This window comes from Leucopleurus acutus (genome assembly GCF_964270905.1).
Source record: "Leucopleurus acutus genome assembly, chromosome: 9".
NCBI classification, from domain to species: Eukaryota; Metazoa; Chordata; class Mammalia; order Artiodactyla; family Delphinidae; genus Leucopleurus; species Leucopleurus acutus.
Window position 1 is genome coordinate 100,619,524 of NC_139144.1, and position 26,272 is coordinate 100,645,795.

The 26,272-nt window shown below is 38.2% G+C and overlaps 1 protein-coding gene across 1 annotated transcript in view; it reads left to right on the plus strand.

The window, feature by feature from the left end:
• Positions 1-26,272, plus strand: part of CNTNAP2 (contactin associated protein 2) — a gene marked incomplete at both ends in the record, with an annotated part of 2,035,904 nt that overhangs the window by 1,182,803 nt on the left and 826,829 nt on the right. The window lies entirely within an intron of this gene.

Consider the following 26,272-nt stretch of genomic DNA (forward strand, 5'->3'; position numbering starts at 1 on the left):
GCCTTTCTCTGTCTGACTTATTTCACTTAGCATAATGCCCTCAAGGTCCATCCATGTTGTTGAAAATGTAAGATTTTGTTCTTTTTTATGGCTGAATACTATTCCATTGTGTATATATATCGCACATTTTCTTTATCCATTCATTCATTAGCGGACTTGGGTTGTTTCCATGTCTTGGCTATTGTAAATAATGCTGCAATGGACATGGGGGTGCAGGTATCTTTTTGAGTTAGTGTTTTCTTCAGATAAATACCCAGAAGTGGATTTGCTGGATCCTATCAACTACAGTTTCTTAGACAAATCTGAAATTTTAAACTGCACATGTAAGGTTTCTGAAACAGATAATTCAAAGCTTGTATGATAAGTCCTAAAAGCAACCAGAGATCCAGACTCTACCTTTCTTCTTTAATTTCCTTAGCTCATGATTTCCATTCTCCCAGTCACAAAATGACTGCTAGAACTCCAGGCATTTCATCTGCTTCTCCTGAAGAAAAGTAGGAGGGCCCACCTCCCCTTTTAATTAGTATTCTCAGAAGTTTCATGCAACCCTTTCAGTTACAGTTCGTTGGCCAGATTTATTCAAAACTGCAGTGAATTGCAAGATAGACTGGGAATTATTCTCTTATTCTAGGTAGTAATGTGCTTACTAAAACTTGGGAGTTTGTTACTGAGATGGAAGAAGAAAATTTGTAATTAGAGAGACAAATGGCAGTTGATAGCCCAGTTGATATTCCAAAAAGCTTTTTTAATTAAAAATTATGCTTCCATAAAAAATGATGCAGCATTTATATAATTATTCAAGCTATATGTATATTTTATATTTTTCCTCCCAACTACTGAAAAATAAATATATTTATCAATCTTGAGTCTAAGATGATAGGCATTTTGGGGCATTCAAGGATGAATAAGATACTTCAAGAATTTTGTGTGTAGATCTGTAGATATGTATCGATCTTCAATGATTTTATAATAGAATGGCAGAGGTGGTTGTAAACTCTAGTTCTTATACTTCTGCTCCTTGATATTCATCAGTAACTTCTCATTGCCCTTAGAAAAAGCTGCCAGATCCTTTAAAGTGGTGTGGAAGCTCCTCCAGTCTGGCCCTTGCTTCCCTCTCCAGCTCCACCTTACATCATTTTCCACATGGTCAGTGCCTGGAGTGTGCCCTCAGTGGCCCTTGCCTGTACTGTGCTGTGGGTCTGGAGTTGCTCTGCCCCCGACTCTCATCACTTCTTCTCTGCCTTCTTATCCTTCAGATCAATTCAAAGATAACTTCCACAGAGAAGCCATCCCAGACCTTCTGTGACTGGGCCAAGTTCTTTTAAACTTCTTTATAATCACACATTCAAGATGGTGTTTACATCTCTATCTCCTCTTACAGACTTTAAGCTTCATAAGAATGGGATACAGACCTGAGCTTGCTCCCCACTCTGACTGCAGTGCCTAACAAAGTGCCTGGCATGCAATATGCCCTAAATGCATATTTTTTGGGTGTGTAATGAATGAATGAGTACAACAGTAGCACACACACAAAAAGGCTATAAAAGTACAAAGAAGGAAAAGAATAATTCCAAATGGAGGAATTCAGCAATGCATTTGGAAGATATGGGATTAAAACTGGTCCTTCAAAGGCAAAAAAAGCTAGCATCAGATGATAAGGGAGAAACCTGTCTTGGGAAAATGGGCAATTTAAACTAAGGCATGTGACATGGCTGAAACAGGGAGTTGCCCCGAATTCTCAGAATATCTGAAAAAAACATCCTGAGAATGTGTGCTATAGTCCATAGGTCAGAAAAACCATTAACTTTTGGGAATATACCCATGGCTTGTTTTTAACTCTATAAAGCCCAGAGGAATTGAGTCATCAGGTTTTACCCATTTGAAGGAAAGCCCACTTCACTTCCTTCATTCTTAAAACTCATCTGCTTCTCTTTTCCCTACCCATCCTCTCTGAGTCAGTGGTCAGAGAATCCTAGAAGTGGGTGCATAGGAAAGGAGTTTACTGAAAATATTTAAAAATAATGGTTTAGAATTATGGAATGCTGTAAACTCTTCTCTCTTAATAATGAGTTGAGTAGGAAAGGAAATGACTGGTTTCTATTGATAAGTTTACTGTAGAATGTTTTCTTAATGGAGAAACTAGATTTTGTAGTTATGAATGTACAGAAGTGTTGGAGAAAAATGTTCAAGGTCAAAAGGAGTTTGTTTAAGTACAACAACAGTTCTCTAGGAGAGGACTTCATAAAGAAGCCCTGGAAGGGTAGGTGGAAACACTGTAGCACAGCTGATATGGATCAGAATAAAAATGAAGAGTCCAAAAGTTATTTACAGGGTAAATATCTTGCTGAGAGGAGTACTTTCAATAACAAGGATGGGTGATAAAGGGGTTGGATGGAGATGCAAGCTCATGATGAGCAGGTGAACATGGGGTGCAGAGAGGAGTATGACCAAAAAAAATTTTTTTGGAGACAGAATGTTTTAGTCCAGGACGTCTCAATCTTGTATGTGCATGTGAGTCACCTGGGATCTTGTGAAAAGATAGATTCTGTTCAGTGGGTCTGTAGTGAGGACAGAGTTCCTACATTTCTAACAAGCTCCAAGGTGATGCTGATGCTCCTGGTCCGTGGGCCACACCTTGAGTGTACCAAGACCTAGCCTCTGCACCTCGGCTCACAGATGTGAGGAAGATGCAGCTCAGGTGATGAGAAGGAAGGCTGGTGTTACGGGCCTTTGAAGTGTTGTGGCTTATCAAAGAAAGAAGCCTATTTTCTCCACCCTTTCCAGGGAAAATAAATTAAAGCAGATGATGTAGAAATGATATCACATGAGATAGCATGGCACAGTGCTTGGAGCACCACAGGAAATGATGAGCATCCTCTCAAAACTTTAAGTACTTCTGTTTCTCACCTGTATCGCCTGTTCTCTTTAGAGTTCCATGACTTACATTGCTATTAGAAAGGAAAACAGAAAGTTGTTTTTTAATAAATCACTGTTTCTATGTATAGAAAGGATACAAACAATATACTATAACACAATATCTAAATTTATGCTAGTTTCTCCAAACTTATTGCCTGACTCATTCCTAGATTCTCTCTCAGCAACTGAGTTAATTTGGCCCATTCATAGCAAGGAACTATACAAGTCAGTTTCTTGGTTATAAACAAACGAGCAAAAATAAATAAATAAAGTAAAAACTCTGCTGAATTTAAGAAACATCATTCTCTAGCTCAGAATTGATGAAAGGCAGAACCAAGATGGGTAAAGAGAAGCCAAGGTCTTTTACCTCTCACCAGAACATGACGTTCCAGACTCCCTCAGCCCCCCAGGTATCCTCTATGACCCTGCATCTTTGCGTGCCCCTGCCGAATTTTAGCTTCAGGTGGGAGCATCCAATTGGCTGTGCTGACATTTCTTGCAGGACCCTCACGTTTGCTCTCCCACCCCAGTCCTCCTTAGTAGAAGGTGCTGCCTGGCCTTCCACTTATCTTGGAATTTCCTCCTGATATTGTAGATATGCCTTCTACAGACACGAACTCAAACGAATCCATGTAAAGCCAACTTATTATAAAGCTATGCACGAAATGATTAGGGGAAAATGTGTGGAAATTCCAAAGTAGGTGCCAACACAGTATGATGACCGTATAATTTGCCAGAAAACTGGGGCACTTTTTGAGAAAGAAAGGAGTATAACAGGCATGAACTGGTCCTCTGCTGAACAAGCTGAGATGCATGGTCAACCTTACCTAACAGGTGTGGGTCTTGCTGTGACTGGAACCCGAGGGAGTTCTTGATTCAAGACAGTTTAAAAGGCGCAAGTTCTTCACCCAAAACACTCTGCATTTACATATTTGAGCCCTCATTTTTTTTTTCCCTTTAATCCGTAAACCAGCTGGATAGCTCTGCTTATAGTTTTTGTACTCTCATAAGTTCTGTGATGGGTACGCATTGCTTGCTTGGTCAGCAGCCGATTTCTTGTGGGCTGCCCCTACCCTATCCCTTTCAACACCTCCTGGTTTCTGTTTGGTTTCAAGGAAGCTAATCTGTCTTCAGGTACAATATTTCAACCTGTGGGCTTCCCCGGTGGCACAGTGGTTAAGAATCCACCTGCCAGTGCGGGGGACACGGGTTCATGCCCTGGTATGGGAAGATCCCACATGCAGCAGAGCAACTAAGCCCATGCACCACAACTACTGAGCCTGCGCTCTAGAGCCCATGAGCCACAGCTGCTGAGCCCATGTGCCACAACTACTGAATCCCGCATGCCTAGAGCCCGTGCTCCGCAACAAGAGAAGCCACCACAATGAGAAGCCCACACACCGCAACGAAGAGTAGCCCCTGCTCGCTGCAACACTAGAAAGCCCGCGCGCAGCAATGAAGACCCAACGCAGGCAAAAATAAATAAATAAATGTATTTAAAAAAAAAAATCTCTACCCGTGGTCACTGAGGCTACTTTACAGAAATGCATGTGATCCAGGCCAGCCATCCTGGAAACCTTCTGGAATGATGGGTGGGGCAGCCTTAGGTGAAAGACAGAGTGGAGAGAGAGCCCTTGGAAGGACAAACAAGCCGGAATCTGGCTGACTTTCTTGAGCCTCTTGATCATGCCTACATACTTTTCATTTATTTGGACCAACTGATTTCCTTTTTTGTGAAGGCAGATCCAGTGCTGTTTTCTGTTATTTACAACTGAAACCATCCAAACTAATGCAGCTGCAGTGTTCACAGTGCCCCGTATTTGGTCCCACAACTCTATATGACCTTTTTTTCAGCTACCATGGCTAGCTGCCTGATTATTGTCATATTTCTTCAAATTCTAGAAAGGAAATGTGTTGGCTCAATTTATCTTGTTTCACCAGGCTCTGGTCATAAGTTGCTGTAAACCTTTGGCTGCTCCTAAGTCAGGTGCCCAGTAGGAGCCAGTCATGGGGGCTGACTGCGGGGGCTGGATCCCCTCAGAAGAGCTGTGTCAGTTTTCTTTCCAGGAGAGCACGAGTAGGACAGGTATTGGGGGCATCTATAAAGATATAATTTCATACTCTATATTACTTATAATCCTTGCTTTTTTATTAATTTTTATTGGCGTATAGTTGATTTACAATGTTGTGTTAGTTTCTGCTGTACAGCAAAGTGAATCAGTTATACGTATACATATATCCCCTCGTTTTTAGATTTCCTTCCTATTTAAGTCACCACAGAGCATTGTGTAGAGTTTGCTGTGCTATACAGTAGGTTCTCATTAGTTATCTATTTCATACATAGTAGTGTATATATGTCAATCCCAATAATCCTTGCTTTTTTTTTTTACATCTTTATTGGAGTATAATTGCTTTACAATGGTGTGTTAGTTTCTGCTTTATAACAAAGTGAATCAGCAATACATATACATATGTCCCCATATCTCTTCCCTCTTGCGTCTCCCTCCCTCCCACCCTCCCTATCCCACCCATCCAGGCGGTCACAAAGCACCGAGCTGATCTCCCTGTGCCATGCGGCTGCCCCCCACCAGCTATCTACCTTACGTTTGGTAGTGTATGTATGTCCATGCCTCTCTCTCGCTTTGTGCCTCTCTCTCGCTTCGTATCCTTGCTTTTTTACTCTAACACCTGAATTGCTGATATGTATCACAAAAACACTATAGAAATACTGAGAAATACTATAACTCACCTTTTACATTTTAGAGAACACCTACAAAGAAAACGTTGAAGTTTGAAAAACTTCCCCTGCTTTTTCTCATTTTTATTCTTTCCTTTTGAAATGTAATTATTATATGGAACCTGTATCTGATGATGGTGAGTTTAAATGGATCAAAATTATTGCTCCTTAAAAGCAACACCAACATTTTAAGATATGATGCATACTAATTAAAGTTCAAGGAGCCCTAGGCAAGAAAAAAAGATAAGCGTTTGCTTAAGTTATGCAAAAGCGTATTAAATATTCAAGATTAATTAAAATCGAGGGAAATAATTTTTTAAGGGTACCATTTCAAATTTGCATAAAAGTTAGTTCAATTATTATGAAATGTTTGCTATCAAACTGGTTTGATGAATAAGAGAAGTAAGTTAACATAGTGAAATAAGAGTTAATTCATGTTGCTCTAGCTAGTTTCTTTCCTTTGTTCTATAGAAGTCATTTATAACTGAATAATAATTACATTTCTATACCCACAATTTCACAAGGTGATGGAAGGCATAATTCTATGGTATTTATTTTCTAAAACTAATACTTTTCCTCCAATACCCCATCCTGATGATTTCCACAATGAAATTTCCATTAGTAGGAAATCAGAAGATTTGATTTTTGGTGCTCTTCCTTTGATCAAAGGAGAAAGCACATCTTTTACTGAACAGGAGATTCCTGATGGATGAATTCTCCATTAAAGAATGATTAATAGGGACTTCCCTGATGGCACAGTGGTTAAGAATCCGCCTGTCAGTGCAGGGGACACAGGTTCGAGCCCTGTTCCGGGAAGACTCCACATGCCGCAGAGCAACTAAGCCTGTGCGCCGCAACTACTGAAGCCCACGTGCTTAGAGCCTATGCTCCACAACAAGAGAAGCCACCACAATGAGAAGCCTGCACACCGCAACGAAGAGTAGCCCCCTTGCTGGAACTAGAGAAAGGCTGTGCGCAGCAATGAAGACCCAACACAGCCAAAAAGAAATAAATTAATTAATTAAAAAATGAATGATTAATAACACTGGGAGAGTTCTGGTTCTGACTTCTGTAATTAACCTTTATTCTCCAATTCAGAACATACGACCTGGAGTATCCCTTTTCTTAAGTAGACATAGATACACAGTGTGCTAATAAAGTCAGATGTTTCCAAGAAAATCTTCCCTTGTCCATCTGACATGGCTTGTTATTTGAGGGGCCATCACCAAATGGGAAAATATTCTCCTAAAGCCCTAATATAAAATTACAAATGCAGTTCCCCATAGTAACAGTAGTCTAAAAATCAGGGGCAGCAGCTGATAATTAGGATTAGGCTTTGTGGGCTGGCCTGGGAAACAAGTCTATTTATAGCATATTTTTATACTCAAAGGGAAAAAGTAGTCTGAATTTCAAACAGTTGACGTAAATGCACTGCTTTAATGTCGTCTGTTAATAAATGGTTAGACTTATTCAAAGAACACAAGTTACTTTCTCTAGAAAATAAAGTGGGACAAATCACCAACATTTCACTTCATTACAAGTTAGGATGACATCTAAGGGTAAGTAAAGCTTCAGGCAATGCCTCCAGTCTGGGGGCGCCAGCTTTATTCTCTTTGGGGAATGGAGTCTAAAGCACATCCTTCTCCCTTTGCTTTCATGCCTGCTGTGTCTAATAGAGAATCAAGTTTCTGCTAAACCTTCTGGTGAAAGTACTCGTTATTAAATGGGCTCTGAAATGCTATGGTTCAAAGCATGTTTCCAAAAAAGAAACATATTTAGCCTATGAAGAAACATTCCCTTCGACACCAGTGTTACAAAAAAACTCCAGCAGCTTCCAGACATTGAATCTGTAAACCACCATATGAGACATGTGAGCAAGTCAATAAATAGTCATTCAAATAAACAGATACAGGGTGAGTGTTTATTTCCCAGGGAAGAGGATTCCTGCCGTCCTGTCTTCACTCTGCCCCTGCCTGTCTTGCCATCTTCTAGCCTGCAGGAAAACTCCTTAGGGCTTGACTGGAGAAGCTTTCAAACTTCAGTGTGGTGCCACAGGAGTGCCCTGCTTGCCCCTTGACAACCCCTCTCTACCCCTGCCACTGCTCCTGGCAGCATTCATCTGTGTGCGGCCTATATTCTGCCACAGAGATGCAGACAACTGGCCAGGGTTATGGGAGAATTTTTTTTCTTGATGTTTGGTAGGAATATTTAAAAAAGCGAGAAACACAAACAGAAACAAAGCCCTGAGTTCTGTGTTCTACATCGTAACACACTATCTGGAAGGATGACATTTTTATTTAATGACTTTACTTATAAACTGCCTATTTCCAATTAAGATTGAAAACTGGGGCCAAGGGTAAAAAAGAAGGCAGAAGTTAATGTATTTTCTGTGCTTGAGCTTGAAATTTGGCTTGAAGTTTCTTGGAAGCTTTATTATATTTGTTGGAAATACGGGATCAGCCAACATACACAGCTGGGGTTCCCTGTTGGACTGTTTACCAGCATTTTTGTGGGTATTGGTTTAGTATATAGCCAACATTGCTGTGGCAAATTTAGAGAGAATTCTTCTTGATCTGGGCTCAGATGTGAGCCAGGAAGCACACAAACCTGTAGGATGTATCCAGAGTTGGAGCCCTAGAAGAGTCATTAGTAATGGACCCTCCAAAATTCTCTAATCCAATGACATGAGCTCTCTCTGGAGTCTTTGCTTTGCCACTTGCTGTGGCGGGTAAAAAACTGACAAAAGGAGGCAGTTTTCCTTTCCTACCCAGTCATCTTATCAAAGGAACCTTAGAAGCAGAGGTTCTACAAGATACAAAAGGGTACAAATTAACATTTGTGAATAATCTCAATGTTAAATTTTGGGACAAGGGGAAAAAAACTGAACTTGCTAATGGCATACATTTGCCTAAAATTATAAATTACACCATTCACCAAGTACGTATTTCTAGAAATCAAAGCAATAATCTGCACTTACTATTTAATTCCAGTATAATGAGAGGACTCTATGTCAAAATGTCATCTCTACTGAGGTGCTATAAAAAAAAAAAAGCCTCCAGCAGTGCCAAGTCATTCTAAAATGTTAAGCATAATTTTAAAAAAGTATTCTTTTGTGTTCTGAAAATGAAATAACCAAAGTACATTTTGAACACCACAATTTTTGATATTAAACTGAATTCTTTTCACTAAATATTGCAGTGTTGTCAAGAGGAATAAAACAGAAGAGCAAAATAAAGTTAGAAATAGGATGTGTTCAACATTGCTCCCTGAATTTTCCCAGAGAATTAATTTTTTCATTCAACAATATTTCTAGAGGGCCAGAAGAGAAACTGTAGTATATATTTGTATACAGCTCAAGATCTTCATGTTTTTTTCCCCATCCTTATTGAGGTATAATTGACAAATAAAATTTATTATATTTAAAGTGTGCAATGTGATGATTTGATATACATATACATTGTGAAAGGATTCCCACAATTAAGTTAATTAACATATTCATCACCTCACATTATTATCTTTCTTGTGTGTATGCAAATGCTTAAGATCTATTCTCTTAGCAAACTTCAAGTATACAATACAGAATTATTAACTAAAATCACCATGCTCTGTAGGATCTTTAGAACTTATTCATCTTATAACTGAAAGTTTGTACCCTTTGACCAACATCTTCTTGTTTCCCCCACCCTCCAACCTCTGGCAACCAACATTTCACTCTGTTTCTAAAAGTTTGACTTTAATTTTATTTTTTCTAGATTCCACGCATAAGTGATACCATACAGTATTGGTCTTTCTCTGTCTGGCTTATTTCACCTAGTATAATGCCCTGCAGGTTGTCACAAGTGGCAAGATTTCCTTCTTTTTTAAGCATTAATAATATTCCACTGTGTGTATGTGTATGAGTGTATATGTATGTATATATATTTGATATATATGTTTGTGATACAGATATATATCTATCATATTTTCTTTATCCATTCATCTGTTGACATACACATAGGTGGTTTCCATATCTTGACCACTGTGGATAATGCTGCAATGAAGGATGTTCATGTGTATAAACTCATTTTGTCACATTCTGCCACAGGTCATCTTTGGCAGCAAGGATGCAGGAATGAATGTTTGAAAGTTACCCCCTTCCAAATAGTTATTTAAATTGATACATTTTAAAAGGGATTATGAAATGTTAATATTGTATTCATTTTCTAAATAGAGTTTACATTGTGTATGATTGACACTAGTAAATATTCATTGTTAATTTTACTCTGCACTAATAAATATTATATTATGAACAATTTCTGAGAGCAGCCAAAAATCCTAACTGCAAAAATCAGCTGCAGACATGGATTTGTACATGAGTACTGTAAAACTGTGTCAATATTTGTCATCTAGTCCTCTGAGAATACAAAATTCATGACAAAGAGGAAGGTTATCGAGTGTTTTCTTAGTTCATCTCCAACAGAGGATCAGAAAAAAATCATCACTGAAAATAATTTTAATGCAAGCTGCACTAGAAAAGCCTATCCGTGCAGTATAGAAATACAGTGAAAAGGAGCACAGATGGAATCTCTACTCAAAGAGTTTGGTTTTGACCTTTAGGAATTGTATTTTATCACTGGTTTGAATTAAGCTATTACTGGCTCATTGTAGGTTCAGCAGCTAACACATGAGTTGGTGTTTTGAAAAGTGGTGTTTAGTATCATTTAAGATGTTATTTTAAAAGTTCATTTCCGCTAAGAAGATTTTCTAATAAGCATGTTTCTATTAGTAACTCATCTGTGTATGTACAAAAATATTGAAATTAGAGAAATAGGATATATTGGTGTGATACAGTTTTATAGAGAAATGTTTATAGATGGTAGACATTACAGTTTCTTTTCTATACAGAAAGGTTACATTGGAGGATTATCAGCATTTCTATCCATTCAAAATACAGTTGCATGACCTATCCTTCTGTTTAAAACTATTAAAAAATAAATCATGGATAAATATACCAATATAAACATCATTTCTGGGATGTATAGACCATTTAGACCCTGGCAGATGCAGTCTCTTTAACTAAGGCATCACACAAGCTAAAGGGATGGTTCAGAAGGATCACTAATAATTACCCCCATCTAAGCAGAAAATAGTCACAGATAATTAGTAAAGTTACTTGTACTTAAATGTGGGATACCTTCTTCACATAGAGGGTCAATTTTTAGTTCACAGAAATGTACATGGAAACACACCAGAATTACTTCCTGTAACATCATATTCAAAGTAAGTGTAGTTTCCCCAAACACTTTAAATACTTGAACATATTTTTATAAACTCACAGAATACTTTGTTACTATTGCTTTGGAACAAAGTGCCCCAATTGTAAATATCTAATGGTCAATTTTTACATGGGACTTGTCTGTATATGAGTTTGCTAAGAAGAAAAAAAAAGTCATATTTCAGCTCTTCGTTAGAAATCACTTGTAGATTAGGATCAGTTGAGCTACTTTTCTTACCAGTCATGGACTACAAACAGGTGCTTAGGTTGAGTTGAATAGGTGTTGCTAAGGCTTTACAGGCAAGCCACCATCACACTCTGAGTGTCCTGTATGACAGGCTGAGATATGTAGATTTTTTTGACTAATGACCTCTTAATTGTAAGACATATAATGAAAAATAAAAGGCACACTCTGACCACCCTTCAGATCCTTTTCCCAACTCCTTAAATTAGATTTTTTGTGAAATGCCTGTGATTGTTATGTAAGTGATGGAATTTAATTTCCAGGAGTCTCTTGATTAAGTTACCCCAGCAAGTCTGATTTTTGTCACAAAGATCATGGAATCAGCAAAGCAGTAATTTATATGCCCAAGAAAAATCCAGTTAAAATGTTTAATATAATGACCATACCTTTAATAATCTTAATTATAGAGCACATACTACTTATATCTTTTGAAGTGGTTCCAAAATCATGTCTTCCATTGTGTGTGTGTTTGTTGAATAAGCAATTCCCTACACCTCCCTCCGCCAGTGCCCCAGGATAAAGCTAATTATATCACGTTCTACCTTTTCTTACTGTGGATATTTACAGACTCTTGGCCCATTACCTCTTCATCTTTGCAGATTGAATACCTGGACCACTGCCACATGCTCCAATAACTCCCCTGTCATGTTCTTTGGAGCTTTCAAAGCTCTATCTGTCCCAATTATTGTACCTTCTCTCCTCCAGTGTGTTATTGCCACTGACTTCCAGGGTCATCCCCTGGACCTCAACATGATCATTAACTACAACCACTCCATCATTTTCTGTTCCTTATCTCTAGTTCCCTAAATCAACCATAACAAAAATACATTTTTCCTACACTTTCTTCACTCATGCCCTCACTTCCCTTCCACCCACTTTCAGTTCTGTGTCTAAGCATTGTAATGACTCCCTTACAATCCTCAGTTTCTTTGCTCCTTTCTCCTTTCATTATACTTCCTCAGAAAAATGCCAGGGCTGGTGAAGTGTAGGTTTCCATGTGCTTTGTATCTCACCGGGGGGGAGGGATGTGGCTGGGAAAACTGCACAACTATCCTGATGGGTCTTATTTTAAGGTCATGGCCACTGACTTAAGTGAGACCCTGGGGCTACAACCCAGCTTCAATCCCTTTCATTCCATCTTCTCACTTCCAACCCGTTCTCTTTCCTTTCAGCTAATTATGTTTCCCCATTCATTAAAAAATACCAGCTGATATCTTTGTTCCCTTTTAAATTAGTCATCATTGTGGACTTCACTTTCTTTTGTCTCATTCTTTCTTGAACCTATTCCAAAAGGCTTTCATCCACAGCAGAACGGTTCTTGTCGACTCACCAGCAGTCTTCATGTTGTTAATCCAGTGAGGAATCCTCATTACTCTTCTTGACTAATCATCAGCATTAGACACAGACCATTCCCTCTTTCTTAAAACATTTTCTTGGTGTTCACGTGGTGTTTCTTTCTTCTCATCCTTCTACTCCTTCATATCTAAGTTCTTCCTCATTTTTGTCATATGTAAACAGTGGGAGCCCCAGGTTTCAGTGTTTAGACCTTTTTTCTTTCTACACCTGCTTTTTGGGAGATTGTCCACCTATATGCTCAGGACTCAAAGATTTCTATCTCTGGCTCTATCTCAATAGAGAGGCTTCTCTCCATTGAGCCTCAAACCCAACTGCCAATCCACAGTCATCACAGTCTAATGGGCATCTCAAACCCTTTGTGTTCAAAACCACTGTCCATCAAAAAAAAATGTCCCCAAACTCCTAATTTATCCCTCCCCCACTACTATATATAAAATAGATAACCACCAAGGACCTACTATATAGCACAGGGAACTAAATTCAATATTTTATAATCACCTTTAAGGGAAAAGAATTTGAAAATATATGTATGTATAACTGAATCACTGTGCTGTACACCTGAAACTAACACAACATTGTAAATAAACTATAATTCAATTAAAATAAATAAATAGATAGATAAAGGTTGTTATTTAAAAAAACCAAAATACAACAACAATAACAAAACAAATGTCCCTCCCTCAGTTTTCTCCATCTAAGTGTCAGCTGTATTCATCTGTTTGCTCTGGTCAAACACCTTAGCTATATCTGTTTTTTTTTTTTAACATCTTTATTGGAGTATAATTGCTTTACAAGGATGTGTTAGTTTCTGCTTTATAACAAAGTGAATCAGCTATACATATACATATATCCCCATATCCCCTCCCTCTTGCGTCTCCCTCCCACCCTCCCTATCCCACCCCTCTAGGTGATCACAAAGCACTGAGCTGATCTCCCTGTACTATGTGGCTGCTTCCCCCACTAGCTATCTATTTTACATTTGGTAGTGTATATATGTCCATGCCACTCTCTCACTTCTTCCCAACTTACTCTTCCCGCCCCCTGTGTCCTCACGTCCATTCTCTAGGTCTGCATCTTTATTCCTGTGCTGCCCCTAGGTTCTTCAGAACGATTTTTTTCTTTTTTAGATTCTATATATATGTGTTACTATGTGGCATTAGTTTTTCTCTTTCTGACTTACTTCACTCTGTATGACAGATTCTAGGTCCATCCACCTCACTACAAATAACTCAATTTCGTTTCTTTTAATTGCTGAGTAATATTCCACTGTATATATATGCCATATCTTCTTTATCCATTCATCTGTCGATGGACACTTAGGTTGCTTCCATGTCTTGGCTATTGTAAATAGAGCTGCAGTGAATATTGTGGTACATGACTCTTTTTGAAATATGGTTTGCTCAGGGTATAGGCCCACTAGTGGGATTGCTGGGTCATATGGTAGTTCTACTCTTAGTTTTTTAAGGAACCTCTATACTGTTCTCCACAGTGGCTGTATCAATTTATATACCCACCAACAGTGCAAGAGGGTTCCCTTTTCTCCACACCCTCTCCAGCATTTATTATTTGTAGATTTTTTGATGACGGCCATTCGATCGGTGTGAGGTGATACCTCATTGTAGTTTTGATTTGCATTTCTCTAATGATTAGTGATGTTGAGCATCCTTTCATGGGTTTGTTGGCAATCTGTATATCTTCTTTGGAGAAATGTCTGTTTAGGTCGTCTGTCCATTTTTGGATTGGGTTTTTTTTGATATTGAGCTGCATGAGCTGCTTGTATATTTTGGAGATTAATCCTTTGTCAGTTGCTTCGTTTGCAAATAGTTTCTCCCATTCTGAGGGTTGTCTTTTCATCTTTTTTATGGTCTCCTTTGCTGTGCAAAGCTTTTAAGTCTCATTAGGTCCCATTTGTTTATTTTTGTTTTTATTTCCATTTCTCTAGGAGGTGGGTCAAAAAGGACCTTGCTGTGATTTATGTCATAGAGTGTTCTGCCTATGTTTTCCTCTAAGAGTTTTATAGTGTCTGGCCTTATATTTAGGTCTTTAATCCATTTTGAGTTTATTTTTGTGTATGGTGTTAGGTAGTGTTCTAATTTCATTCTTTTACATGTAGCTGTCCAGTTTTCCTAGCACCACTTATTGAAGAGGCTGTCTTTTCCCCATTTGTATATTCTTGCCTCCTTTATCAAAGATAAGGTGACCATATGTGTGTGGGTTTATCTCTGGGCTTTCTATCCTGTTCCATTGATCTATTTTTCTGTTTTTGTGCCAGTACCATATTGTCTTGATTACTGTAGCTTAGTAGTGTAGTCTGAAGTCAGAGAGCCTGATTCCTACAGCTCTGTTTTTTTTTTCTCAAGATTGCTTCAGCTATTCAGGGTCTTTTGTGTTTCCATTACAAATTGTGCAATTTTTTCTTCTAGTTCTGTGAAAAATGCCAGTGGTAGTTTGATAAGGATTGCATTGAATCTGTATATTGCTTTGGGTAGTATAGTCATATTCACAATATTGATTCTCCCAATCCAAGAACATGGTATATTTCACCATCTGTTTTTATCATCTTTAATTTCTTTCATCAGTGTCTTACAGTTTTCTGCATACAGGTCTTTTGTCTCCTTTGGTAGGTTTTTTCCTAGATATTTTATTCTTTTTGTTGCAATGGTAAATGGGAGTGTTTCCTTAACTTCACTTTCAGATTTTTTATCATTAGTATATAGGAATGCAAGAGATTTCTGTGCATTAATTTTGTATCCTGCTGCTTTAGCAAATTCATTGACTAGCTCTGGTAGTTTTCTGGTACTATCTTTAGGATTCTCTGTGTAGAGTATGTCATCTGCAAACAGGGACAGCTTTACTTCTTCTTTTCCTATTTGGATTCCTTTTATTTCTTTTTTTCTCTGATTGCTGTGGCTAACACTTCCTAAACTATGTTGAATAATAGTGGTGAGAGTGGGCAACCTTGTCTTGTTCCTGATCTTAGTGGAAATGGTTTCAGTTTTTCACTATGGAGAATGATGTTGGCTGTGGGTTTGTCATATATGGCTTTTATTATGTTGAGGTAGGTTCCCTCTATGCCTGCTATCTGGAGGGTTTTTATCATAAATGGGTGTCGAATTTTGTCAAAAGCTTTTTCTGCATCTATTGAGATGATCGTATGGTTTTTCTCTTTCAGCTTGTTAATATGGTGTATCACATTGATTGATTTGCATATATTGAAGAATTCTTGCATTCCTGGGATAAACCCCATTTGATCATGGTGTATGATCCTTTTAATGTGCTGCTGGATTCTGTTTGCTAGTATTTTGTTGAGGATTTTTGCATCTATGTTCATCAGTGATATTGGCCTGTAGTTTTCTTTTTTTGTGACATCTTTGTCTGGTTTTGGTGTCAGGGTGATGGTGGCCTCATAGAATCAGTTTGGGAGTGTCCTCCCTCTGCTCTATTTTGGAAGAGTTTGAGAAAGATGGGTGTTAGCTCTTCTGTAAATGTTTGATAGAATCTGCCAGTGAAGACATCTGGTCCTGGGCTTTTGTTTGTTGGAAGATTTTTAATCAGAGTTTCAATTTCAGTGCTTGTGATTAGTCTGTTTATATTTTCTATTTCTTCCTGGTTCAGTCTCAGAAGGTTGTGCTTTTCTAAGAATTTGTCCATTTCTTCGAGGTTGTCCATTTTATTGTCATTTAGTTGCTTATAGTAACCTCTCATGATCCTTTGTTATTTCCTTTTTTCTTTTTTAACATCTTGATTGGCGTATAATTGCTTTACAATGTTGTGTCAGTTTCTGCTTTATAACAAAGCGAATCAGCTATACACACACACATGTTCCCTTATCTCCTCCCACCTGCGTCTCCCTCCCTCCCACTGTCCCTATCCCACCCCTCTAGGTGGTCACAAACCACCGAGCTGATCTCCCTGTGCTATGCAGCTGCTTCCCACTAGCTATCTCTTTTACATTTGGTAGTGTATATATGTCCATGCCACTCTCTCACTTTGTCACAGCTTACCCTTCCCGCTCCCCATATCCTCAAGTCCATTCTCTAGTAGGTCTGTGTTTTTATTCCCATCTTACCCCTAGGTTCTTCATGACTTTTTTTTCTCCCTTAGATTCCATATATATGTGTTAGCATACGGTATTTGTTTTTCTTTTTCTGAGTTACTTCACTCTGTATGACTGACTCTAGGTCCATCCACCATACTATAAATAACTGAATTTCGTTTCATTTTATGGCTGAGTAATGTGCCATTGTATATATGTGCCACATCTTCTTTATCCATTCATCTGTTGATGGACACAGGTTGCTTCCATGTCCTGGCTATTGTAAATAGAGCTGCAATGAAAATTTTGGTACATGACTCTTTTTGAATTATGGTTTTCTCAGGGTATATGCCCAGTAGTGGGATGGCTGGGTCGTATGGTAGTTCTTTTTTTAGTGTTTTAAGGAACCTCCATACTGTTCTCCATAGTGGTTGTATCAATTTACATTCCCACCAACAGTGCAAGACTGTTCCATTTTCTCCACACCCTCTCCAGCATTTATTGTTTGTAGATTTTTTGACAATTGCCATTCTGACCGGTGTGAGATGATATCTCATTGTAGTTTTGATTTGCATTTGTCTAATGATTAATGATGTTGAGCATTCTTTCATGTGTTTGTTGGTAATCTGTATATCTTCTTTGGAGGAGTGTCTATTTAGGTCTTCTGCCCATTTTCGGATTGGGTCTTTTTTTTGTTATTGAGCTGCATGAGCTGCTTGTAAAATTTGGAGATTAATCCTTTGTCAGTTGCTTCATTTGCAAGTATTTTCTCCCATTCTGAGGGTTGTCTTTTGGTTTTGTTTATGGTTTTCCTTTGCTGTGCAAAAGCTTTTAAGTTTCATTAGGTTCCATTTGTTTATTTTTATTTCCATTTCTCTAGGAGGTGGGTCAAAAAGGATCTTGCTGTAATTTATGTCATAGGGTGTTCTGACTATATTTTTCTCTAAGAGTTTGATAGTTTCTGGCCTTACATTTAGGTTTTTCATCCATTTTGAGCTTATTTTTGTGTATGGTGTTAGGGAGTGATCTATTCTCATACTTTTACATGTACCTGTCCAGTTTTCCCAGCACCACTTATTGAAGAGGCTCTCTTTTCTCCGCTGTATATTCCTGCCTCCTTTATCAAAGATAATGTGACCATATGTGTGTGGGTTTATCTCTGGGCTTTCTATCCTGTTCCATTAATCTATATTTCTGTTTTTGTGCCAGTGCCATACTGTCTTGATTATTGTAACTTTGTAGTATAGTCTGAAGTCAGGGAGCCTGATTCCTCCAGCTCCATTTTTCGTTCTCAAGATTGCTTTGGCTGTTCGGGGTCTTTTGTGTTTCCATACAAATTGTGAAAGTTTTTGTTCTAGTTCTGTGAAAAATGCCAGTGGTAGTTTGATAGGGATTGCATTGAATCTGTAGATTGCTTTGGGTAGTAGAGTCCTTTTCACAATGTTGATTCTTCCAATCCAAGAACATGATATATATCTCCACCTATTTGTATCATCTTTAATTTCTTTCATCAGTGTCTTATAATTTTCTGCATACAGGTCTTTTGTCTCCTTAGGTAGGTTTATTCCTAGGTATTTTATTCTTTTTGTTGCAGTGGTAAAAGGGAGTGTTTCCTTTATTTCACTTTGATATTTTTCATCATTAGTCTATAGGAATACAAGAGATTTCTATGCATTAATTTTGTACCCTGCTACTTTACCAAATTCATTGATTAGCTCTAGCAGTTTTCTGGTAGCATCTTTAGGATTCTCTATGTATAGTATCATGTCATCTGCAAACAGTGACAGCTTTACTACTTCTTTTCCGATTTTGATTCCTTTTATTTCTTTTTCTTCTCTGATTTCTGTGGCTAAAACTTCCAAAATTATGTTGAATAATAGTGTTGAGAGTGGGCAACCTTGTCTTGTTCCTGATCTTAGTGGAAATGGTTTCAGTTTTCACCACTCAGGAGGATGCTGGATGTGGGTTTGTCATGTATGGCCTTTATTATGTTGAAGAAAGTTCCCTCTATGCCTACTTTCTGCAGGGTTTTTATCATAAATGGGTGTTGAATTTTGTGGAAAGCTTTCTTTGCATGTATTGAGATGATCATATGGTTTTTCTCCTTCAATTTGTTAATATGGTGTATCATGTTGATTGATTTGCATTGAAGAATCCTTGCATTCCTGGAATGAACCCCACTTGATCATGGTGTATGATCCTTTTAATGTGCTGTTGGATTCTGCTTGCTAGTATTTTGTTGAGGATTTTTGCCTCTAAATTCATCAGTGATATTGGCCTGTAGTTTTCTTTCTTTGTGACATCCTTGTCTGGTTTTGGTATCAGCGTGATAGCGGCCTCATAGAATGAGTTTGAGAGTGTTCCTCCCACTGCTACATTTTGGAAGAGTTTGAAAGGATAGGTGTTAGCTCTTCTCTAATTGTTTGATAGAATTCACCTGTGAAGCCATCTGGTCCTGGGCTTTTGTTTGTTGGAAGATTTTCAATCAGAGTTTCAATTTCAGTGCTTGTGATTGGTCTGGTCATATATTCTATTTATTCCTGGTTCAGTCTCAGCAGGTTGTGCATTTCTAAGAATTTGTCCATTTCTTCCAGGTTGTCCATTTTATTGGCATAGAGTTGCTTGTAGTAATCTCTCATGATCCTTTGTATTTCTGCAGTGTCAGTTGTTACTTCTCCTTTTTCACTTCTAATTCTATTGATTTGAGTTTTCTCCCTTTTTTTCTTGATGAGTCTAGCTAATGGTTTATCAATTTTGTTTATCTTCTCAAAGAACCAGCTTTTAGTTAGTTTGGTTTTTTTTTAACATCTTTATTGGAGTATAATTGCTTTACAATGGTGTGTTACTTTTTGCTTTATAACAAAGTGAATCAGCTATACATATACATATATCCCCATATCTTTTCTTTCTTGCATCTCCCTCCCTCCCACCTCCCTATCCCACCCCTCTAGGTGGTCACAAAGCACCAAACTGATCTCCCTGTCCAGCTTTTAGTTTTACTGAGCTTTGTTATTTTTTCCTTCATTTCTTTTTCATTTATTTCTGATCTGATCCTTATGATTTCTTTCCTTCAGCTACCTTTGGGGTTTCTTTGTTCTTCCTTCTTTAATTGCTTTAGTTGTAAGGTTAGGTTTTTTATTTGAGATATTTCTTGTTTCTTGAGGTAGGATTGTATTGCTATACACTTCCCTCTTAGAACTGCTTTTGCTGCATCCCATAGGTTTTGGGTTGTCGTGTTTTCATTGTCATTTGTTTCTAGATATTCTTTGATTTCCTCTTTGATTTCTAAAGTGATCTCTTGGTTATTTAGTAGTGTGTTGTTCAGCCTCCATGTGTTTGTATTTTTTATAGGTTTTTTTCCTGTAATTGATATCTAGTCTCATAGCATTGTAGTTGGAAAAGATACTTTATATGATTTCAATTTTCTTAAATTTACCAAGGCCTGAGTTTTGACGCAAGATATGATCTATCCTTGAGAATGTTCCATGAGCACTTGAGAAGAAAGTGTATTCTGTTGTTTTGGAATGGAATGCTACATCTTTGACTCTTCTTCCCCTCACATCCCAAATCCAACTTATCAGCGAAGGCTCTCTCCTCAGTATATATCCAGAACTCATTTGTCTCTTACCATCTTCGCAAATTCCACTCCTGAGCCATTCACTGCATGGATTGTTGCAGTGACTTCCTAATTGACCAGCACAGCAGTCAGAGTGATACATTCGTATGAGGTGTTTGCTTCCTGTTTAGTGTAGAAGCCAAAAAGGCTTTACAAGTGAAGTTTTTCTTCATTAATTATTGCTTTTGTTTTCAGATGAAGAAAATAATACATATTTAAAAGGAGTATTTCTACACTCTGACAAAAACTTTATAATCCTTCTTATTGGTTCCACACAATGACTCTTGCTTTTAAATAATCACTGTCCAGGGTTGGGATTAGGCAAGTAGATCCTAAGAATAGAGAGGATTTAAGTTGTGTTTGTGGTATTATTATTAGTCATTTATTTATAGTCTCTACTATTATCATAAAGAAAGAAAATTGCTTCCTGTTATTAGTTGAAGTATTATTATGGAAAATTCTTATGACAAAACTCCAGATCTCTCTAGCCTTTGACAACTCCTCTCCTAACTCACTCAACTCTCCTGAAAAGGCCCAAAAGCCAGAGACAGAATATTCCATCAACATTATTAGACACTCCCTGACCTGAACAACCAGCCCTGACCAAGCAGTCATCTAGTCATTCTCCATCTCATTGTCAAAACTTTCCATGTGCAATTTAATATGCAGGCACTGCCTGTCTTCTGCATCTTTCTCTGACAAAAATTCTTCTGTTTGCACCTGTTGTATCTGTTGACCACTTGTTCCAAACGCCCAGGGAAGGATAATTGGTCAATGAAATTAACCCCATCAGTGTGAATTTCATGTTTGAATGTCTTATCAATGTTGTTGATTGAGAGGATGTTTCCCTATTGATTTGATCATTTGTTACTTGATTTTTTTCTTGTGCTCAGAGGTTTAACGTGATACTTACAACTGAATCTTATAATGCATATTTTATTTATTCTAGTATTAAACATAATTTTATAGCTCAAAAACTTCAGTGTCGATTGACTTCAAATGCTAAGGTATGAACTCCTTTTATTGCAGAATTCTTATAAGGACATATTATATAGTTATAGCTCAGTTCTCATTACTTTATGATTAGGGATTGAAAAATTAGTAATTCTGAAATGGTAATTTTATCCTGAGCTCCTTTGCCTGTAGACCAGTGTCTTGTATCAGTCAGTAATGAGGCCCAGTATACAAAGATATATGCATAATACTGCCTATTTTACTTTTAAGCCAGGTGTCTTTTTTTTAAAGCATTAATAATTAGAAACCTCATGTGTATGTAAATACTTATTATTTTCCATTATTCTTTATGGCATTGCTTTAGCCTTAATCATTTATTATTCCAGTATTAAAAATTGAAACCCCCCCACCTGCATGCTTTTTGGGTGGTGGTGGCAGTGGTGGTGGTGTGTGTTTGTAATGGATATAAATAGACATTTGTCACTGAGTATGAACACTATACGATTTCTCAACATGTCTTCTCTGACTGTGGATCCCAGAGACTTGAAGCTTCAAATCAGCTTCGGTCAAAATACTTAGCTACCCCTTTCCACTGAGCGGATACCACCCTCAGTTTTCACCCTAGGACTTTTAATTTCTTCTAGTGTGCCCTACACATCTAGTTCTACCAACAGAATCTCTTTCTCTCTTTTATGAGAGGGACAGCACAGAAGATGTTTAGAAAGATGATATGTCCAGAGGCATAGCACCCATACCTCAGGCCCTTATAACTTTCTCAATTCACAGAATGTCTATCATCTCATTAATCTGTTATGTTTTAAGAGATCTGGAAATGAGTCTATTTCGTTTACCACTCTATCTTCAGTGTCTAGCCCAGGGAAAATCTCATGACAGACTTTTATTGGACAAATGAAAATTTTCGTTGTATGAATGAGTGGATGAATGATCCCATACTCATCCTCTAAATATAAGTGGTATTAAATCATCACAAATAGACATAATGCAAGGCAGTGTGTGACAAGTGACCAAAAAAACCCAGAGGAGACAGCAACTAGTTGTAACTGAGAGTGTCTGGAAAGGTTTTATGGAATATGGATTCTTTTTAAGAGCAAAGATAAACTAAACAAATATTGACAAAATGAATCCAATCAGGACAGAGGCAAAGGTGACTGTGTGGGGAGAATGTAGAACAAGTTTGAGAAAGTCAAACAATAGTTGGGCTAAAATATAGAAATAAAACCAGCAGGTGCACCTCATGGACACTGAACGCTAAGTCAGAGATCAGACATTTTACTGGCTAGGTTACAAATAGAAAAAATAGCAGGGAGTATATGAAGTACATAATATTCACACTGAAAACACATAGAATTGAATGGTAGCCACAGTAAAGTATATGATGAGAAGTATTCATAGAAAATAGACATTTTTCTGGGTTGCTTTTACTCTTCGCAAATGCAGGAACATGCACTTCTCTACCCGTGATTCATTTTCCTGGAGGGCTCCAGGCAACCAGCTTTTATCTTTCCTGGGCTTTAGGAAGAGGGCAAGGTTAAAGCTGCGTCAAAGGGTAGAAATGGCCCAGTTGTTTTGTTCATGATGGCTTTCAATTTTTACAGGCAAACCTAAATATGTAATTCTTAGAAGAGAATAATGAAAAAGAGGCCATATGGCAGGGGAAATCTGGTATATTCTAGAGGTTTGGGTTGCAGTTGCATACAAAAGACTTAGTATAATTCATTTTGAAATAGAAACATTTAAATTGCAAAGAACAGTACAAATAAATCAAAGTGCATACTAATTTAATTGGCTCACATTAAAAAAAATTCAAGAGTAACAGTACAGCTTGATTTGTCATCTGACAAATGATGAACTGGGAAAACCGAAGCCACCACAGTCTACCTCAAGTTTATTTTTGCATGAAGACTTTCCGGGATAGTTTAGCCCACAGTGTACCCTCAGGAGTTCACCAAAGGCTTGAGCCTTGTAACCTACTCCATATTGCTAAATGACTCTATTCTTATTAACTTTACTTCATAATTTTGCAGTTAATGATAAAACTGCTCTGTATTACTATTTGATATCTTATTTCTTCAATAAATAGCACAAGATGAGGGCCCTCACACTTTTCTTGAATCTTATACTTCTCATTTAATGATTAAAACTGCAATATCATTAGCATTACCTCAATTACATTGAGTTGAATTGCCACTGTCTTCTACTCTAGAGTGCAGGGTTTGATTTATAGTTGACCCTTCTTTTGGAGCTTGTCATTTATTATTGTTCAGTTTATTTTATAATTTTATACAGCTACCCCTTTTTATATAGAATTCTAGAGTCCAGTGATAAATTGAATTCTGTGCTTCGGACTGCCTTTTTTCACTTAAAACATAGATTTATATTTTTGAAAGAAACAAGGATAAGAAGAATTCTTCCATCGTTTCATTTATTGCTTATATGATATCAGCTCTTCTAAGCTTGCGTTTGACCTTGTCGTATATGGTAGAGGTAAAAGAGGGGAGTAGATATTTGGAATCAGAAACCTGATTCTACTTATTCTTGTGTTCCAATGCTTCTTCTCCCCAATTGTACTTTGAGCCTAGTCCAATTATTTTTTTCAATATGCATTTTTGGCAAATGCATTTTATATTCAATTTAATGGGAAAAATGGAGAAAAATGTCCTACCTTCTGTGAGGCCACAGTCTGGGAAGAAAGATTCAATAAACACCCAGTTAATTAGCTTGATTATGAAGTGCAGGCTTGCAGTTAGCAGAATTTCTGTATAACTGAATTTTCTAATTAACTCAGGATTAACCCATCTGTTTAGCTGTTTAGAATAGAGAAGCCTGTAGCTAAGGGGTCATTCTCAGAGGCACATATGTGTATGTACATATAAGTATGAGTTGGTAGTTCAAGGTATAATTTTAGAGATTCACTGTGTTGCCAATGCAAGACAGCATTCCATTCGGGAGATATTTATAAGAAAAATAAAAAGGTAAGCTCATCTCCTAAGCAAGCACTTATTAGTCACCTGCCAAGAGACAGGCACTGGGCACTAGTGTTCTGTGCGTGATGTGACCACACCCCAGAACAGCTCCCAATCCAGCGAAAGAATTAAACAGGTAAAGAAATCGTTACTGTATACTATAGTGTGTGCTACACAGCATGGAGGAGGGAGCATCCACTTCCATCTGAAGGTGCAAGGAGTGCTTTCCAGAGGACAAGGAGTAGACAGGATATTTTTGGTAAAAGGAACAGCATGGGCAGCAGGTTAGGGGACGGCAGGTGCAGGCCATTTCCTATGATTTGCTTCTGGAAATTCCTGTTTAGATTGGTTTGAACAACTGAAAAGATAATGTTTTAGTCCATTCGAGCTACTGTAAAAAAATACCATAGACTGGAGGCTTCCCTGGTGGTGCAGTGGTTAAGAATCCACCTGCTGAGGCAGGGGACCCGGGTTCGAGCCCTGGTCCAGAAAGATCCCACATGCCGTGGAGCAACTAAGCCCGTGTGCCACAACTACTGAGTCCGCGAGCCACAACTACTGAAGCACACACGCCTAGAGCCCATGCTCTGCAACAAGAGAAGCCACCGCAATGAGAAGCCCGCACGCCACAACGAGGAGTAGCCCCCACTCGCTGCAACTAGAGAAAGCCCGCATGCAGCAACAAAGACCCAATGCAGCCAAAAATAAATAAATAAGATAAATAAATTTTTAAAAATTAAAAAAAAATACCGTAGACTGAATGGCTTATGAACAACAAGCATTTGTTTCTCACTGCTCTGGAGTCTGGGAAGCACAAGATCAAGGTGCTGGCAGATTTGGTGTCTGGTGAAACCCTGCTTCCTAGATAACTGTCTTTTCACCATAACCTCACACAGCAGAAGGGAAGGGAGCTTCCCCAGGTCTCTTTTATAACGGCATTAATTTAATTCATGCTGCCCTCATGACCTAATCACCTCCCAAAGGCCCCACATCCTAATACCATGACCTTGGTGGTTAGGATTTCAACATCTGAATTTGGGGGGAACACAGACATTCAGATGATAGCAGATCATGTTTCTGACCCCTTCTCATTCTATTTTATTTGAGGAATAAATATTTATTGCTACACAATAGGCCACAAATCTTGTATCTCTTCTATGAAAACCAATCAGTAAAGATATTTATTGATTCTTCCCTCCTTTTACAATAGAGGTGATTTCCCTCAGCTATAAAGCCAAACTCTCTATCTCTTTTCAATTCTATCCCCTTATAACTTCAGGGAAACTTTACAGTATAAACTTTTCCTTTTCTCCCCTGTATACTGACTGCTAGCTTCGAATCAAATCACTGCCATCAACCTTTAAACACACTCAGGTCTGTCCCATGTTAACCTGGATTCCACACATATGCTCCTACAACCTCTGCTTCCCTTTACAATAGAAAATTTCTAGAGGAGTTGTCTCGAGTTCCACGCTGCCACTTAATCCTGGTGCACTCCAGTCTGGCTTTTGCCTCCATCACTAAAGCAAGACAGCCCTCCTCAAAGGTCACTAACGAGTTCTGTGTCTCTTAATAAAATGGACTTTTCTGTCCTTTCCTTGCTTTTTCTCCCTGACGCATTTGACACTATAAATCAGTTTTTCTTTCTTGAGATAATCTCTTATATTGTTTTCCGTGACATCACACGTTTCTTATTTTCTCTTGTTTCTTTGAATTCCTCCTGGTCCCACTAACTTTCCTTTGTGGGCTCATTCTCTTTTATCCAGTTGTTAAATGAGCTCTCCTGAAGACTCAGGCTCCTTTCTCTTTTTATGCTTCCTCTTTGGATTAGGCCTTCTCATCCATACCCATGGATTCAATTTCTGTGCACCCTTAAAAATTCTCAAATTTTGGGCTTCCCCGGTGGCACAGTGGTTAAGAATCTATCTGCCACGGCAGGGGACAAGGGTTCGAGGGCTGGTCCGGGAAGATCCCACATGCTGCGGAGCAACTAAGCCTGTGTACCACAACTACTGAGCCTGTGCTCTAGAGCCCACGAGCCACAACTACTGAAGCCCACGGGCCTACAGCCCGTGCTCTGCAACAAGAGAAGCCACTGCAGTGAGAAGCCCACACACTGCAATGAAGAGTAGCCCCCGCTCGCCTCAACTAGAGAAAGCCCGCGTGCAGCAACGA